This window comes from Cetorhinus maximus, chromosome 30 (genome assembly GCF_964194155.1).
Source record: "Cetorhinus maximus chromosome 30, sCetMax3.hap1.1, whole genome shotgun sequence".
Lineage (NCBI taxonomy): Eukaryota > Metazoa > Chordata > Chondrichthyes > Lamniformes > Cetorhinidae > Cetorhinus > Cetorhinus maximus.
Genome location: NC_135908.1, coordinates 3,581,017 through 3,595,470, shown reverse-complemented (window position 1 = coordinate 3,595,470; position 14,454 = coordinate 3,581,017). Strand labels below are relative to the sequence as shown.

Here is a 14,454-nt window from a genome sequence, read left to right as displayed (position 1 = left end):
TCCTGAGGCTATAATCCTGAGGCTATTTCCTCCCATTCACCAGAAAAATCAAGCAGTCACACAGCCTCTTGCTATCGTCACCACCTGCAGTTTTTCATAATATGAAGACAGCCAGCTGAATCTACGCCCCAAAAGTATAAACATAATGAGAATTGGCTGCTCTTGCATTTGTTGGATTCAATATATAGTACATTATGCCTATTCTGAATCTGAGAGAGAGAAGATTAGGTTATATAGGTGGCCCCAAGACCACTAAAATGGGGGAGAACAGTTTCAATTCTTCCAATTAGCTACGAGAGATGATGCACTATAATTGAACAGTGAGCCAAGGAGCTGAGGGGAAAGGGAAGCTGCTAGAGAGCAGCCGTGGTGGTCAGAGGAATTCTGCAGGTCCAACAGCCTCAGAGGAAACTAATACACCAAGCATTTCCAAAATCACAAAGGCAAGGCTTCTAACAACCTCAAGAGTAGCTGGCACTGTCTTTATGTTTTTGGGAAGTTGATTGAGAGAAAAGGTGGCATCATCTGGTCTTATGATTTTTAAATTAATAATAATTTACAACATAACATCTTATTTCCAAACTTGAGTTCACCAAGTCATCAGACTGTAATTTTTAATATATTTTTAGACTTGCATGCACATCATTTCTGTATATTCAATATTTTTTGCAATGAGGGCATCTTCTATAAATTGGGACAAAGATGAGGCAATATCTAAAGGAAGCAACTCACTCTCTCAAAACTTTGAAAACCACTGCTGTATTAAAAGAAACTTCAACAGGGTGGACAAACCAATTCTGCGAATAACCTTGGTAGGTAGTAACATGCGCAGCATTTAAATTAATACTTGCTCAACACGACAACCTATTTTTCACTTCATCCTTTTTCAGCTTCATTTTGAAGCATGAACAAGGGATGAAATTGCATGTTTATAATTTAAAAAGCTGTACAGTTGTACATTCATTGAATGCTAAAGATTACAGCTTGGTTCTGTCATGAAATCAATGAAGTTTAACAAATGCACATGTTCTGTTAACTTCTACGCTCAATCATAATAATAGAAAGCCTTGCTAAGAATTTGATCTCCACCTTTATTCTTCAAGCTTGCTTCCCAACATCTTGAACCCCAAATACTTGCACAATAATCTTGTTCCCATGTGAAGCAGACCTTAATACACACTTCATGCCTCAACCTACATATTTCAACTGAAGAGCTAGAACAGCACGTTGTCCCTGAAATGCAGTTTCAAAAATTTGAGATGACTGGTAGAATGCTAGAGAAATTTCTATGACGCTAGATTTCTATCAACTAGATACAGTCCAGTTAATTATAGTCATTATTTTTCTTAGTTCATGTGGCAGCATAATTACTAACAAATGACTTGCGATTTCTAACAGTGCAATTGTTAGAGGGGCCGGGCATTTCTTGTAACATACTGACGTGCCTTTAGACATTCAAAATTATATGCTATATCGAGCCTTGGCAAAGTAAAGAGAAAGTGTTGCTGGAAAACTGGTTACGGTGGCTCTGAACAGAGACTTGTGCAAAAGTTATCTTAAATTCCTATATTAGAGATTGGTTTTTCTTCTGACCTTCAAATCAAACCTGCAACAGCGCAATATATAATGTTACACAAGCTACATCCTAACTTCACCCATAAATTCACTTAGACACACATTTGGCAGAAATCAACTGACAGTAAAATAGCAGGAATTAGGCTTACTTCAGCAATAATCAATATAAAAATTAGGCCAATTATGCCACTTCCACTAGGGGTCAGCTACCTCAGTACAAAACCAGGATTAAAGCAGAGGTCTTTCTGGCTCAATGACACACCATTGCAGCCTGTTTCTGAGCCATCAAGCAGAGATACTTCAGAACATTAAGACATCACTGACTACGAATTGTTGCTCATGCATTTGAAAGGCTTTATATGCTGCTGAAGGTTTTATGTTCCGTATTTCAGTTATACTACTGTGGAAAAACCCCCAAGCAGAAGTCTAGTGATATCCTGAATGAAAGGAAAGTCAAATGAAACTTTCCTGCACTCCACTGGTGGCCAAAGCAGCACGAGTGGAGTCGTCAAAGGAAATTCTGACCTCTTCACCCTCACTATCAGGTAAATACTTTGTGGGGGATTTTGGGAGGGGCAGTAGCGGGGGTGGAGCAGAAAGTGGGAGAAAGCAAAGAAACCTATTCACATTGTACCACACTACAATTCGTGTCCAATTACCTTCACACCACTCAATATTCAGATTTGAACATGCTTTCCTGAATGATCTGGCCAGATCTCATTTAGGCCAGGCAAAGCAACACAGACTACAAGTAAAAACATCAACATTATCTTTGCTGAAATCTTGAGATCTAACAAGTTAACTACAGTCACTCATTGTTCCTTTAAAGCTGCTGTTTGAAAAGTTTAATTTTCAACTTCCATGAGTATAATAAGTAACAAAACCCAAGAGCTGTTTTGTGAACACCATGCTGCTGCATAAAACTTTTACTTTAAAAGATTGCAGAGATCAAAATTCAAATCATTATCTACCTGCTGAAATTTTACTAAATTCTAGGTGACATTAAATTATAAACAATCACATTAATATTTTACTTTAGTCCAGCCCAACTGCAACATTTAAAATACCGAAATAAAAACAAAATGCGGGGAAGACTCAGCAGGTCTGGCAACTCTTCCTCTCTCCACAGACGCTAACATTGACTCCATATGAGACTTCTTCATACGGACTCGAAATATTAACTCTTTCTCTCTCCACAGATGCTGCCAGACCAGCATTTTGTGTTTTTATTTCAGATTTCCAGCATCCGCAGTATTTTGCTTTCATTTAAAATACAGAGACAGGATATGTGCTACGAAGATATGGAGTTGTGGTCCAAGTTTAATTGTCAAAGGAATTCGCTCCACATGCCTACGAACTGTCTTTAGGCATTCTTAATATAGCTTCTCGTTGTATTATTCAATGCTGCAGGTTGAATTTATGACTAGATGTGAGTAGACAGTAAAAATGTTTAATATAAATATTATAAAATCATATGAGAATGATTATGTTAACGGCTGTAAAAAGGAATGTTAAAAATTGACATTGCAGAGGCTGAATTGAATATAGCCCATCGAAAAAGAACTTGCAAATTCTGCAGAAAGCAGTTTCAGCAACAGATTACAACATCACTAAAGTACAAGTGGAAAAACAAGTTTGGTGGGGGTAATTTATGTCACATCCAAGTCAAATAGAATATTGTGTCACAGTTCAAACAGAGTCTATAAAGTGATCACTAACCATCATGAAATGGCCTTGGGGACATTCCATTTGCAGTGCTTGGCATTCCAAATATTCAGTAACCACCATAAGCTTGAGTGGATCACAAATAGTCATGCACTATAATATCGTTTCTAGGTTATAACTATATTTTAATGCTAATCTCCTTTGACAAATTACCGTAGATGACATGACTTTGCCCCAAAACTTATTTCCAGCCAGAACTCGAAGAAGGATCAACAAAAACAACTGAAAGAGAAAGATATATTAGCTTTCATAATGAAAGATCACACTGAGAAAGGTTTAACCCCTTGAGTTACTGGCTAATCTGACTGGCTAACTCAGTCTCAGCACTGGTGACATGCAACACAACTATGTCACACTGATCATCTAAAATGGAAATCCAACTTCCAAATTAATGTAAAAGCAAAATACCATGGATGCTGGAATCTGAAATAAAAAAAGCTGCTGCAAATGCTCAGCAGATCAGGCAGCATCTGTGCAGAGAAACAAGGTTAATGTTTCAGGTCAAGATGACCTTTCATCAGATTTTTTTTGGTTTTATTCCATTTTAATACAACTGAATATAGCCATTCTATCTTTACAGTGCAGGAGGTGGCCATTCGGCCCATCGATCTCTGAAAGAGCATTCCATCTAGTCCCACTCTCCTGCCTTATCCCTGTAACCTTGCACATTCTCTTTTCAGGTAGCAATCCATTTCCCTTTTGAATACCTCGATCGAACCTGCCTCCACCACTCTTTCAGGAAGTTTGTTCCAACCTCCAGCCACCCTCAGTGAAAAAAATTTTTCCTCGCCACATTTACTCCTTTTGCCAATTTTTTTGAATCTGTACCCTCTAGTTCCTGATGTTCTCGAGTGGGAACAGTTTCTCACTATTTACCCTGTTCATACCCCTCAGGATCTTGAATACCTCTATCAAGTATCCTCTCAGCCTTCTTTTCTCCAAGGAAAACAACCCCCGCCTCTCCAATCTATCCTCATGCCAACAGTTCTTCATCCCAGGATCATTCTTGTGAATCGCCTCTGTACTCTCTCCAATGCCTTCACATTCTTCCTCAAGTATGGTGCTCAGAACTGGACGCAGTGCTCCAGATGAAAACTAACTAGTGTCTTATACTAATTCAACATGACTTCCTTACTCTTGTACTCAATGCCCCTATTAATAAAACTTAAGATACTATATGCTTTAATTGCTCTCTCAACATGCCCTGCCATGTATACACCAAGGTCCCTCTGTTCCTGCACCTCCTTTAGAGACTGTCCCTTTATTTGATACTGTCTCACCATATCTTCCCTGCCAAAACAAATCACCTCACTTCTCTGCATTGAACTTCATCTGCCCAATCCACCAAAATGTCTATGTCCTTTTGAAGTTCAAGACTATCCCCATCACAGTTGACATTTCCAATCTTCGAATCATTTGCAACTTTTGAAATCATGCCCTGCACACCACAGTCTAGGTCATTAATATATATCAGGAAGAGCAAGGGTCCCTGGGACACTCCACTACAAACCTTCCTCCAATCTGAAAAACAACCATTTATCACTACTCTGTTTCCTATCACTCAGCCAATTTCTTATCCAAGTGCCTACTTTCCCTTTTAGTCCATGACCTAGAGTTTTGCTCACAAGTCTGTTGTGTGGCACTGTATCAAATGCCTTTTGAAAATCCATATACACCACATAGCAGCATTTCCTTCATCAACCTTCTGTTACGTCCTCAAAAAAATATCAGCAAGTTAGTTAAACATGATTTTCCCTTGATGAATCCATGCTGGCTTTCCTTAATTAATCTGCACTTGTCTAAGTGATTATTGATTGTATCCTGGACTGTAGTTTCCCGAAGTTTCCCTACCACTGAGGTCAAACTGACTGTCCTGTAATTTCCGGCTTTATCCTTGCACCCCTTTTTGAACAAGGGTGTAACATTCGCAATTCTCCAATCCTCTGGCATCTCCCGTATCCAAGGAAGACTGGAAGATTATCACTAGGTACCTCTGCAATTTCCACTGACTTCCTTCAGTGCCCTTGGATGCATCTCATCCAGTCCCGGTACCTTGTCTATTTTAAGTAAAGATAGCCTTTCCAACACCACCTTCCTCTCAATTGTAAGTTCTTCTAGGGTAGCAAGCTCTTCCTTTTCACAAAAAGGCAGTGCAGTGGTTCCCAACAGCTTATTTAGCAGCCAAACATATAATGACCACACATTCAATCTTAGGTATGTGCTGAGTGGCATAACGTTGGACAATGGAAAAGTTAGTCACAGCAAACTTGGCAAGAGCTGAGAAGGGGATAAGATTGGTCTTAAAAGAAGTGGCTACAGAGAGAGTAGATGCATAGGTTATAATCTTCCAAAATTCCTTAGATTCTGAAAGGGTCCCAGTGGGTTGGAAAATAGCCAGCGGAACACCTTTATTCAAGAAAGGAGGGAGACAGAGAGCCAGAAACTACAGACCAGTTGGCTGAACATGTGTCACAAGGAAACTGCGAGAATCAGGGCTATTATTCATTCACCATCAAGGGTGTTTTGTCAGGATACTTAGAGAATCATAATTGGATCAGGCACAGTCAAATAGTTTTGTGAAAGGGGAATCGTGTTTAACTAATTTATTAGATTTTTTTTGAGGAAGTAACAAGCAAGGTGGATAAAGGGGAATCTGTAAATGTGGTGCACTTGGATTTCCAGAAGGCATTTGTTAAGGTGCCGCATTAAAAAAGATTACATAGTGTAGGGGGTAACATATTGCCATGGATAAGGATTGATTAGCTAACAGGAAGCAGAGAGTAGGATGAATGCATATTTTTCAGATTGGTAAGCTGTAACAAGTGGAGTGCCATAGGAATTAGTGCTGGGGCCTTTTTTTAAAAAAAAATTATTTTATGGGATGTGGGCATCGCTGGCTAGGCCAGCATTTATTGCTCATCCCTAATTGGTCGAGGTGATGGTGGTGGGCTGTCTTCTTATGGTGTAGGTACACCCACAGTGCTGTTAGAGAGGGAGTTCCAGGATTTTGACCCAGTGACAGTGAAGGAACGGTGATATATTTCCAAGTCAGGATGGTGAGTGGCTTGGAGGGAAACTTCCAGGTGGTGGTGTTCCCATGTGTCTGTTGACCTTGTCCTTCTAGATGGTAGCGGTCATGGGTTTGAGAGGTGCTGCCAAAGGAGCCTTGGTGAGCTTCTGTAGTGCATCTTGTAAATGGTAGACACTGGTGCTAGTGTTCGCTGGTGGAGGGAGTGAATGTTTGCAAAAGGGGTGCCAATCAAGCAAACTAATTTGTCTTGGATGGTGTCAACTTCTTCAGTGGTCTTGGAGCTGCACTCATCCAGGCCAGTGGAGGGTATTCCATCACACTCCTGACTTGTGCCTTGTGGTGGACAGGCTTTGGGGAGTTAGGAGGGGAGTTACTCACTGCAGGATTCCTCACCTGACCTGCTTTTGTAGTCACAGAATTAGGTGGCTAGTCTAGTTCAATTCAGTTTCTGGTCAATGGTAACCCCAAAGATGTCGATAGTGCAGGATTCAGCGATGGTAATGCCACTGAATGTCAAGGGACAATGGTTAGATTCTCTCTTGTTGGAGATGGTCATTGCCTGACACTTTGTGGCACGAATGTTACTTGCCACTTGTCAGCCCAAGCCTGGATATTGCCCAGGTCTTGCCGCATTTGGTCTGCTTCAACATCTGAGACTACACGAAATGGTACTGAACATTGTGCAATCATCAGCGAACATCCCTACTTCTGACTTTATGATGGAAGGAAGGTCATTGATGAAGCAGCTGAAGATGGCTAGACTGAGGACACTACCCTCAGGAACTGAGATGGTTGATCAACCATCTTCCCTTGTGCTAGGCATGACTCCAACTAGCAGAGAGTTTCCCTGCCCCACCCCCGATTCCCATTGACTCCAGTTTTGCTAGGGCTCCTTGATACCACACTTGATCAAATGTTGCCTTGATGTCAAGGTCAGTCCACTGTCACCTCACCTCTGGAGTTCAGCTCTTATGTCCATGATTGAATTAAGGCTGTAACGAGGTCAGAAGCTAAGTGACCCTGGTGGAACCCAAACTGAGCGTCATCGAGTAGGTTATTGCTAAGCAAGTGTTACTTGATAACACTGTTGATGACCCCTTCCATCACTTTACTGATGATCGAGGGTAGACTGATGGGGCAGTAGTTGGCTGGGTTAGATTTGTCCTGCTTGTGTACAGGAAATACCTGGGCAATTTTCCACATTGCCACGTAGATGCCAGTGTTGTAGTTGTACTGGAACAGCTTGACTAGGGGAGGGGCAAGTTCTGGAGCACAAGTCTTCAATCCTGTTGCCAGAATATTGTCAGGGCCCATAGCCTTTACAGTATCCAGTGTCTTCAGCCGTTTCTTGATATCAGATGGAGTGAATTGAATTGGCTGGAGGCTGGCATCTGTGATGCTGGGGATCTCCAGAGGTGATCCTCAACGATTTACAATCTAATTAGACCGAATGTATGGTATATAAATTTGCCAATGACACCAAGATAGGTAGAAAAGAAAATTGTCAAGGAGGAGGTAGTGTGTCTGCAAATAGACAGGTTAAGTGAGTGGGCAAAAATTTGGCAGATAGAGTATAACATGAGTAAATGCGAACGTATTCACTTTGGCAGGAAGAATAGAAAAGTAGTATGTTATTTAAAGGAGAAAGTCTGCAGAATTCTTGAGGTACAGAGGGATCTGGGTGTCCTTGGTACATTAATCATAGAAAGTTAGTTTGCAGGTGCAGCAAGTGATTAGGAAGGTAAATGGAATGTTGGCATTTATTGCAAGGGGAGTAGAATATAAAAGTAGGGAAAAGATAAAAGCAACAAACTCCAGATGCTGGAAATCCAAAACAAAAACAAAAATACCTGGAAAAACTCAGCAGGTCTGACAGCATCTGCGGAGAGGAACACAGTTAACGTTTTGAGTCCTTATGACTCTTCAACAGAACTAAGGAAAAATAGAAAAGAGGTGAAATATAAGCTGGTTTAAGGGGGGTGGTGGGACAGGTAGAGCTGGATAGAGGGCCAGTGATAGATGGAGATAACCAAACGATGTCGTAGACAAAAGGACAAAAAGGTGTTGAAGCTGGTGATATTATCTAAGGAATGTGATAGTAAAGGTACAGATAGCCCTAGTGGGGATGGGGTGGGGGGGAGGGATCGAAATAGGCTAAATGGCAGAGATAAAACAATGGATGGAAATACATTTAAAAATAATAGAAATAGGTGGGAAAAGAAAAATCTATATAAATATTTGGAAAAAAGGGAGATCGGAAAGGGGGTGGGGATGGAGGAGAGAGTTCATGATCTAAAATTGTTGAACTCAATATTCAGTCCAGAAGGCTGTAAGGTGTCTAGTCGGAAGATGAAGTGCTGTTCCTCCAGTTTGCGTTGAGCTTCACTGGAACAATGCAGCAGGACAAGGACGGACATGTGGGCACGAGAGCAGGGTGGAGTGTTGAAATGGCAAGTGACGGGGAGGTCTGGGTCATGCTTGCGGACAGACCGAAGGTGTTCTGCAAAGCGGTCACCCAGTCTGTTTTTGGTCTCTCCAATGTAGAAGAAATGCTGCTTCACTTGAAAGCAGTGTTTGGGCCCTTGGACAGTGAGGAGAGGGGAAGTAAAGGGGCAGGTGTTGCACCTTCAGTGGGTGCATGAGAAGGTGCCGTGGGAGGGGGCTGAGGTGTAGGGGTGATGGAGGAGTGGCACCTCCTACACCTCAACCCCTTCCCACGGCACCTTCCCATGCAACCGCAGAAGGTGCAACACCTGCCCCTTTACTTCCCCTCTCCTCACCGTCCAAGGGCCCAAACACTCCTTTCAAGTGAAGCAACATTTCACTTGCACTTCCCTCAATTTAGTCTACTGCATTCGTTGCTCCCAATGCGGTTTTCTCTATATTGGAGAGACCAAACACAGACTGGATGACCGCTTTGCAGAACACCTTCGGTCTGTCCACAAGCATTACCCAGACCTCCCTGTCGCTTGCCATTTCAACACTCCACCCTGCTCTCATGCCCACATGTCTGCCCTTGGCCTGCTGCATTGTTCCAGTGAAGCTCAATGCAAACTGGAGGAACAACACCTCATCTTCCGACTAGGCACTTTATAGCCTTCCGGACTGAATAGTGAGTTCAACAATTTTAGATCATGAACTCTCTCCTCCATCCCCACCCCCTTTCCGATCTCCCTTTTTTCCAAATTTTTTTTAGATTTTTCTTTTCCCACCTATTTCTATTATTTTTAAATGTATTTCCATCCATTGTTTTATCTCTGCCATTTAGCCTATTTCGATCCCTTCTCCCCACCCCATCCCCACTAGGGCTATCTGTATCTTTATTATCACATTCCTTAGATAATATCACCAGCTCCAACACCTCTTTGTCCTTTTGTCCATGACATCTTTTGGTTATCTCCACCTATCACTGGCCCTCTATCCAGCTTTACTTGTCCCACCCCCACCCCCACCCCCCACTTAAACCAGCTTATATTTCACCTCTTTTCTATTTTTCCTTAGTTCTGTTGAAGAGTCATACGGACTCAAAACGTTAACTGTGTTCCTCTCCGCAGATGCTCTCAGACCTGCTGAGTTTTTCCAGGTATTTTTGTTTTTGTATAAAAGTAGGGAACTTCTACTGCAGCTGCACAGGGCATTGAGGCCACATGTGGTGTACAGTGTGCAGTTTTGGTTTCCTTATTTGAAAAAAGATTATTGCATTAGAAGCAGTTCAGAGAAATTTCACTTGACTCATTCCTGGGATGAGGGGCTGATCTTAAGAAAGAAAATTGGGCTATACCCATTGCATTTAGAAGAATGAGAAGCGATCTAATTGAAACATACAAGGTCCTGATGTGATTTGATCGGTTAGATACAAGTTGGATGTTTCCACTTGTGGAAGAGACTAGAACCAGGGGACACCAATTTAACAATAAGAGGTCTACAATTCAAGACAGAGATGGAGGAGAAATTCTCTCTCACAGGGTCATTATGTGGAATTTTCTTCCAAAAAAGCAGTGGTGGCTGGGTCATTGAATTTATTCATGGCAGAATTCGACAGATTTTTGATAGACAAAGGAGTCAAGGGTTATGGGGTGGGGGGGCAGATGGGAAAGTGGAGTTGAAACCACAACCAGATTAGCCTTGACCTTATTAAATGACAGAGCAGGCTCAAAAGGGCTGAATGGCCTACTCCTGCTCCTAAGTCCTATGTACAATCCAGGAACTTATGCTCCATTGTTCTGGATGCACAGTCTCAAGATATTACTTCACACTACACATTGCTTCACTCACCTTGTTTACCCAACAGCAGAATACTGCTGCTCAACATGGTTCGGGAGCTACCACACAGAAATGGTAGATATCCACCTCCAGGAATTCATGAGAATTATTTCTAGAACACAGAGCAACACAGCTAGAGTGACGTCCTGTGCGAGCAAACGTTGCACCTCCTAATTTTCGCAGAGAAATCATCCAACTCAAAGAACACTATCGGCTGAAAGCTAAAGTAGCACTCCCACTGACAGAATCTCAAAAAAAAACATGTAACCTCTCTGAAATCCCATTGCCCCTACTGGAACACACTCTTCAAACTGATAACAGTCCAACCTCTTGATGGCACACCTCCTGGCTGACCGCAATCAGTTGGTAACTGATCCAAGCAGTGAAGTCCCAACTTTCAACCTTCCACAGAAAATCTGGACAACCCTCAATTGCTTGAGGACAGGCCAGGGAAGATGAGCCACTTGCTCCACAAGTGGAACATGAGGAACAACTCAAATTGAGACTGTGGACACCAAAGTCAGACCATCGATCACATATTAAACTCCTGTCCAGAGAGATGTATTCAAACACTCACATTGCATCAGCTGATGCCAGTGAATGGATTATTCATCTCGACAAACTACAACTGCTTCCCCAGCCGTACGAAACATATATACTCACTGTGATGCTTGCCATTACACGGCTTTGCAGCAGAGATAATCAAATTCACAAAACCATTGCCCATTTTGGGTGGGGGGAATATGTGGATGATTGACTGGAATCCACAGAGCCATTACTTAGATGAGCTGACAATATTTTTTGGAGGGCAGCACAGAAAACAAGCAGAAAGGAATATAGCAATTAGTTAGGAATGTGCCAGGCATAAATATTTATGCAGTTGCTTTGTTTAAAATTTAAATATTCAGCATTGCAATTTGTTAAGTTGCTGAGATTTTTTTTAAAATCCACTACAAATCAAATTTATTAAAAAAGCATGACCTGAGGCATATTTTGTATGTAAATTTAGGGTGCTTGCCTTTACAGCCACATGGATTGCTTTGAGCACCAGTGAGAGAGGATCAATGAAGAACTTTGATTTATAAATCGCCTTTTAGATGCTCAGGAAGTCCCAAAGCACTTCACAGCCAGTAAGCTACTTTGGAAATGCAGTCACTTTTTTTTTAGACGAGTACAATGGGAACCTTGCTGGGTGCACATCGACCTGTTTTGGCAGTGCTTCCTTAAAAGATAAATGCCGGCCAAGGTGCAGAGGAGAACTTTTCTATCCTTCTTCGAAAATATGATCTAAACAGGTGGGTAGGGCCTTAAACCTCTCATCCCAACACATGGCACTTCTGCCATTCCTTACAAATATATTTCAAATTTAGCCTAGGTTGTGCGCTCAATTCCACTACAGAACATTGAATCAGAACCAGCTGACACCATGTAATTATCATCTTTCCCCCACTGCGAATCAACACCCATTGGTCCACAAACCTGTTCCCTAACACTGTGGGACACAGATAAAGTCACATTCAGTACTTATACGTTTATTTTTTAAAGTTGGCAATTAAAAAGTTTATACAAGCACAAGAGAAGATTCGGCAGTTGTTTTTTTTTTAAAAAATGTGTCTAGCCAGCATCATCCATTTTGGAGGTCTTATGACACAGTGGATAGCGATTCTGCCTCAGAATCCGAAGTTCTGGGTCTGAGTCCAACTCCAGGACTTGATGTGCAAGAAAGGTGCGTTCATAACATGACAAAATAGGTCAATTATCAACCTGCAAATCCTTCCAGCACACGTCAATGTCAGGCTACTAAGAGCTGGAGAGATTCCTGGTCAGCCATGTGATGGAAAGGAAGTTGAAGCCTCAATCATCACTTACCATTGCTCCAGACTACATCATCCACATAAACTTGCATGTTGCCACAGCAACTAGGGCTCAGAGTGATCTGTAACACACCACCTACCAGTATTACATGTGTTACATGTGACATATCCCCAATGCTTCAGTATTAAGAGATTTGTCAGTATATGAACTGCTTCTAAAAAGAATTTTTGACTTTCTGAGCACAATATTCTTTGGTGCAACAAATAGTTCCAAGGGATCAAGAGAAGTAGATTAAGGGAAGGATCGATGTTTCTGATATAGTTTCATGCAGTTGCTGAAAACCAGGTTAGAGAAAGATCAAGGGGTGGGGCAGAAGAAAGTGAAAGATAGGTCAGTAATTATAATTTAAGATTTCCTTCTGATATTGAAGAAAACTAAACAATCTGGCAAGAAAATGCTGGGTAGTCTGCATTACTGTCATTTATCAGTCTCAAAAAAATTTGAATATCTACCATGGGACTAGCTGAGCTGCTCTTGCAGAGAGCCCGCATGGAGATGACTGTCTGAATGGCTGCCTCCTGTGCTATAACCATACTATTCTTCTATTCAACTATGCTCTGGTTCTATGTTGAATGCAATGAATAAAATCCTAACCCAAAACACTGATTACTGTATAGCAGTACAATGCCATGTTAAACATGCAGCATGAAAGAATGCTGGCACTTAAATTCAATCTCCACTAAGACTCAGTACTTCATAATATTGTCCCACATTATAAAACGTCACGAATTTAGATCGCCTCAAAAGAAAAAGCACATTTCCCCCGCCTTAATTCAATTAACCATCTTCCTTTACCTAATCAAGAAACGTGGATGATACTGCACTATAATTCACTCTTACTGAGAAATGAAAACCAATCCAATTATTCATCACTATTTTGTCCAAACAAACCTACTGTTGCATTGTAGGAATAATTTTTCATCAAACCACTTCTCTACTCAGAGGTTCCTCATCAAAAGCAGCATCTAGGATTTTGAAGAAAGTTTATTGGAAAAACTTTTTTTCTCATTAGATGACTGGTTCAGGCTGAACAAATCTTAGTTTCATTCAGATTTTACTTCTTTTGCACTGAACAAAATGGACAAAAATCAGCAAGTATAAAGCTTTTTACTGGTCAATGACAGTACTCAAATCATTAGCTTTCATTTGCAAATTACAGATCAAACAGTCCTGTAAATGACAAAAACTATTTGATCAATTCATAGCTCCATTTTTCACATTGAGAATTAAAGCTGTCCTACCTGTAATATTTCCAACTAACCCAGCAGATGCATCTGTTCAACGTGAAGGGCTGAAGAGCAGCAATAAGAAGTGACAGGACACTGGTTCGGTCTTATCTCCACTGAATTGCACAATTGAAGCTGCGCTAACTTGAAGGTTCTGAGTGAATGAAAAGAAAATGATGTCACCAGATTGTTTTTAACAAACCTAGCACATAGATGCAACTGTGGAGCTGGGCACCACCAGTGCTTTTAACTGCAAAGTCAACTGTGGAAAGAAACACTTGTTCCACACTATACTGGAGTTTCAGGGCACTGTGTTACCAGTAATCATCCACAAGTTAATTCTTATGAAAACCCATATTCAAATAGGCTAGTTTGGGGAAACCAGCCACTTTCACACAAACAGGAACCAGCCAATACTGTGACACTCAGATCAGCAACCACTAAACTCTCCTTTCAAGGTTTTCTTACACCAACCAGGTTCCTAACTGCTCCAAGACACAGGGCTCTATTCTATGGGCTTTTCCCAGGGACATGCACACTAAGACCAAGACAAACTCAACCGCTGCTGGAGGACCATCAACTCACTGGCCTGCCCAAAACTTGTTGGTCTTTCAGTGCAAAGAGCTGCACACTGTCATGTTGTATTCCAAGGATGGACTAATGCTCGGGAAGATGTCAGAAAGACTCAGTGGGGAAAGGCCACGTACAAGGCCCTCCCACCATAGCACACCAAGGAGTTGGAACCCGTGTAAAACCACT

General features: G+C 41.5%; 1 protein-coding gene across 1 annotated transcript in view; it reads right to left on the bottom strand.

Moving 5' to 3' along the window:
- Window positions 1-14,454, bottom strand: part of LOC144669978 (tyrosine-protein kinase CSK) — a 128,286-nt gene that overhangs the window by 80,188 nt on the left and 33,644 nt on the right. Inside the window, exon 2 of the mRNA XM_078532279.1 lies at window positions 13,711-13,849. The gene's annotated coding sequence lies outside the window, so the exon portion shown is untranslated. The remainder of the gene's footprint in view (window positions 1-13,710; window positions 13,850-14,454) is intronic.